The 4,647-nt window shown below is 29.8% G+C and overlaps 2 protein-coding genes and 1 long non-coding RNA gene across 11 annotated transcripts in view; 2 read left to right on the top strand and 1 right to left on the bottom strand.

The window, feature by feature from the left end:
* The window catches only part of LOC100570512 (ring canal kelch homolog), a 278,429-nt gene that overhangs the window by 67,549 nt on the left and 206,233 nt on the right, over window positions 1-4,647 (top strand). The gene's annotated exons all lie outside the window — the stretch shown is intronic.
* The window catches only part of LOC100158704 (kelch-like protein 3), a 255,214-nt gene that overhangs the window by 88,095 nt on the left and 162,472 nt on the right, over window positions 1-4,647 (bottom strand). The window lies entirely within an intron of this gene.
* Window positions 2,233-4,647, top strand: part of LOC115033652 — a 4,491-nt gene continuing 2,076 nt past the window's right edge. The window contains exon 1 of the long non-coding RNA XR_003838937.1: window positions 2,233-2,806. This is a non-coding gene — a long non-coding RNA (uncharacterized LOC115033652). The remainder of the gene's footprint in view (window positions 2,807-4,647) is intronic.

Raw genomic sequence — 4,647 nt, 5'->3', positions numbered from 1 at the left:
GATCGTGTTTATGCATCTCTAATAATTTTGATTTATGTTAATAAAACTCATACGGAACCTTGTTTCAATTTGCTAAGCATTTTCACTATGTGAAAAAGTTTTTATCGAGAAAAATTTTAAAAAAATTTCTCAAATGTACAACTAAATAAAAAAAGACTCAAAATATTTTAAAATTTTCAACATTTATAGAAAACGCTATTATAAATATTTTGTGAAAAATTCATGGGACTACGGTTATTAATTTTTGAGTTACACCAAAAAAATAAACTCGATTTTTTCATAAATTGGTTTTGCCTAAAAATTACCACTTTTTTCATTTACTTTTGTTTTTCTTGACGCTTTCCAAACCTTCTTGGAATTTCGAATTCTGACTTCCCAAAAGTAAAAAAAAATTTGAATACTTGACAAGACTGCATGTGCATGTGTAGTGTGGTGTGCCAAACGCATTGTAATTTATTGTGTTACGAGATTGTCGTAATACCTAGTCAAATCATCGATAGGTATTGGTCAATGGTTGACGTTGGACGAGCGGCGAAATCAACGTTCTCGTCAAATGTGTATGCGGTCGGGTATCGTTAATTATTATTGTATCTTTTGATATAAAAAGTTATACAGTTTTGATACACGCCTCAAAGGCACAGGGTGGGACGGGAAGGCAAGTCGCGCTGTACGAGTATCGGTCGGCGGCGGACGGTCTCTCGTTCACCGACCGTCCGACTAATCCGACCGTTATATTATATGATCAGCCGACATTTAAAAGAAATTATAAGTTATTACCAGGGCTAGGATTTTTATGCAATAAAAAATGGTAAAATATGCAATTTATTTACCAAAATATGCAAAAATATGCATTTAAATTTTATTATATTCAGATAAAAACAAAAATATAGTTACAAAAAAAATATGTATTTATTGAAATACATCAGTTATTGGCTGTTTGTTTTAATATAATATAATTGAGAAATAAAATTTATAATTCACATTCACTACGTCATGCTACGACCACATATTTTTTCAAATTGTCGAAAATTAATGATCGATGATTGGATCGTAGTATGGCTTTGTATTGACTGAAGCTATAAAAATAAAATGTATGTTTGACAAAAAAACCAAAATTTATAAAACATACATTTTTCGCATTCTTATAATCAAAATATGCAATAATATTCATTTAATTCAATATATGCAATAATATATTATTATTATTATAATATATTTTGACAAATTCAGTAAAATTTTAAATCAACTACAGATTTCTAACATGTGTATGCATTTTATCCAAAATATGCAAAAACATGCAAAATAAAAATACCACCTTTTATCTCATCATGAGCGAGGTGATTCATGGACATTACTGACAAAATCAATAATCAGATATCGCAAAAAAAAAAACACGCTGTTGCATATAAATCCTAGCTCTGGTTATTACTTATCACTTATTGTAAATGTCACTTTCCGCCGCCGGCGATATAGTTTTCGTGCAACGAACATACCTGGCACGTTGTATTTTGTTATTGTTATTGGTATAATAAACAACCGTTTGCGTACTTAAGCAGACTGCGCGTGTTATTAATTTGTGTGCGAGTACCACCAATATCTATACACTATACAGCTACCGACCTACCAAAACACTCTCTACCTCCGTGGCCGCATCAGTATATATATGTGTATATTCTGAGACCGGTCCGTTAGGAAAATATTATAAAAGGCATGTAAACGGCGTGACCGTATGTGTGTTATACCTTGCACTCAGAATATGTGAAATATTATACTCTATATCATTATTTTTCCATTTTATTATTATGATATCAAAACACTAAACTTTAGAGACCAGTAAACGTCGTGGTATATAATGGTATATCAACTCTAAGGATGTCTGATACTATTGCCAAACAAATATCATAGGCATCGTTTTTCTTATACAATAATGATATTATATCATTGAATAATTCAATTTGAATTCAAATTAATACCTTCCATTACAGTGTCCCACTTGTAACCAACCTACTGTACTGCACAGTGACACCCACTTTTCTACTATTCACTGCCCATATAAAACAGGTCGAAAAGATATAAAAGAATCAGTTACAGTACTAGAATTTTTTTCCGGGGGGGGCAAATATTTTTTTTTACATGGGCCAAAGTTTTTTTAAAAAATACTGAGGTTATTTAAATAAAAATATAAATTTGTTCGTATCATATAACATAATATCATTATCTATATTATAGTATTATATACTACACAAGTTTTTATATTGTATGATATACCCACCTCTTTTAAGAATAATGTTTTATGACTTTATTATATCGTACATATTTGTCAGTGGTGGGTCTGGCGAGGGGGCTGAACTGTTCACTGTGAGGGGGGGGGGGGCTAGAGCCCAACCTTGTCACCCCTTGGCAACGTGCCTAAAAATAATCCCGTGTGTACAATACATATTATATATAAATAAATACATATTATAGGTATTATATATAGATAGAAGATAAGTACAACTCGTTTTATGACCGATAAAACCGCCTTATACATGTAAGTGGTACTCGAAAAAATAAGTACAACAATCTATTACTACGTAAACAAGATAACATAATGTAGTAAATATCAAGGTGAGTATATATGAAAACAAATTAAATGTGTACTTAACATTTTGGTATATTTTTTCTTCAGTCTAGCAAGACGGCAATTTATTAGACACCACTCGCAGTCACTGCACGAGGCACAAACGCGATACACTACACTGTCATATAATATATAGTCGGTACTATAGCCCGTGTGCACTGTGCATCAAGATTCCACATCAGATAGGTAGGTATTTTATAATTTAAATTGTATGTTTATACATTTTAATTCTTAGCGTATCTATATACATCGATTATATTGTAGGCCCGTGTTATTTCAATACCATATTATATGCTTATCACTTATTGTCCTGTATTATTGACCATTACTGCACTGATTTCAATTCAATCATAAAAATAAATAAGAAAATACATATTCTATAAATTTATTTTAATTTAATAATATTTTCGAAGTGACTAGACGCCCGACGATGGTCGAGTATACATTATCTTACCTACCATGGTCAAGCATCTATAGACACATCGTAATATTTTACTAATTATAAAAATATAGGTAATTACTTTTAAAATTGTTTACCCTTGTTTTGATAAAAATAAAATTAATGACAAATAAAATCGTATTTATATAATTATTATATAGATATAGCATACTACACTATATTTTACTAACAATAAAAATGTAAATACTTACTTTAGAAAAGCAGCCTTGTATTCTCATAAAAATAATGTTAAATTAAAAACAAAAGCGTCAATATGCATTTTAAATATAATGTATGTCCTAACATACAATTAATATTAGTACCAAATTTTAATAATATATTAAATATAATCAAATCATGTAAACACACGTGTGTGTACATTTTCGTTTTCTAATAGATACTTATGCAGTTACGATGTAGCTGTGCAACACTTTTATTATCGCTTTCTATATTATATACGGACTCGGGATGACTTAAATTGTGCATAGGTATATATATATATATATACATAGGGTCTTTGATGTATGTAATATTCACTTACACGGACGCCGTCATACGGTGTGTACAGTCAAAGAATATTGTCCAAGTTGTAGGTTACATATTTCAATATATTGAAATTTTGTTTAGTATTATTTAAATATATTTTTACCGTGACACTTTAGATGAGTGGTGACCTATATAACCACCGAGAAAAAATAGAAAAAAGTAATATTGTAAAGTAAAAATTACACATATATAGACATAAACTAAATAAAGGAATCGGGAATCAGGAATCATATAATATTGTGGCCTGGTAATAATATCTAAAAAAAATATTATTACATTTTGAATAGTTCAATTTCATAAATGGTAGATACATTATAGTACTTACGTCATAACTGATTAAAACCGACTAATCATTAATACATAAAAATGGGACTCGAAAAAATAAGTACGATAATCTCTTACTAAGCAAACAAGATAACATATTATAATAAATATCAAGGTGTATACGTATAAAAAAAAAAATAAAACGTTTTCCAATTAATATTTTTGTTGATTTTTTCTTCAGTCTAGTAATATAGCAAGTAGAGACCATCCAGTATCACTTCCCAAGGTCCAGGGACGCCATTTCAGTTTTTTTTAAGGTGTGCAAACAATTAAAGAGGCCAATTTTTTCCCACCCCCAGTTTTTAATCGTTAAAAAAACGTTTCTAGTGTTTTCAGTTTTTCATTACAGATTCATTACAGTATCAAAAACATACTTATTAAAAACATATTTTTATAGTTAACGCATTACATTTTACCGTTCATACATTCTGTGTGTATACTGTATAGTGTATAGTAAAGATATTTTTAGATAGAATAGATGCATATTATTATTATTGTGTCTTTTGTCTATCAGTAACCAGGGGCGGACTGGCCCAGGGTGCTATACACCAAGTAGCACCCCGGGCCCCCGTTTGTATTTTTGATCCGGGCCCCCGATTACCACAGTCAGTATGCGGTATAATACTGTATTATACAAAATAAAAATAAAATAACATATTTCAACATCTCTGCAAATAAACAACATGTTATTCTTAATTTTTTTTTTATATTTACTTAT

Source organism: Acyrthosiphon pisum, chromosome A1 (genome assembly GCF_005508785.2).
Source record: "Acyrthosiphon pisum isolate AL4f chromosome A1, pea_aphid_22Mar2018_4r6ur, whole genome shotgun sequence".
NCBI classification, from domain to species: domain Eukaryota; kingdom Metazoa; phylum Arthropoda; class Insecta; order Hemiptera; family Aphididae; genus Acyrthosiphon; species Acyrthosiphon pisum.
The sequence above is the reverse complement of the archived record's forward strand: the minus strand, read 5'-3'. Positions and strand labels throughout refer to the sequence as shown.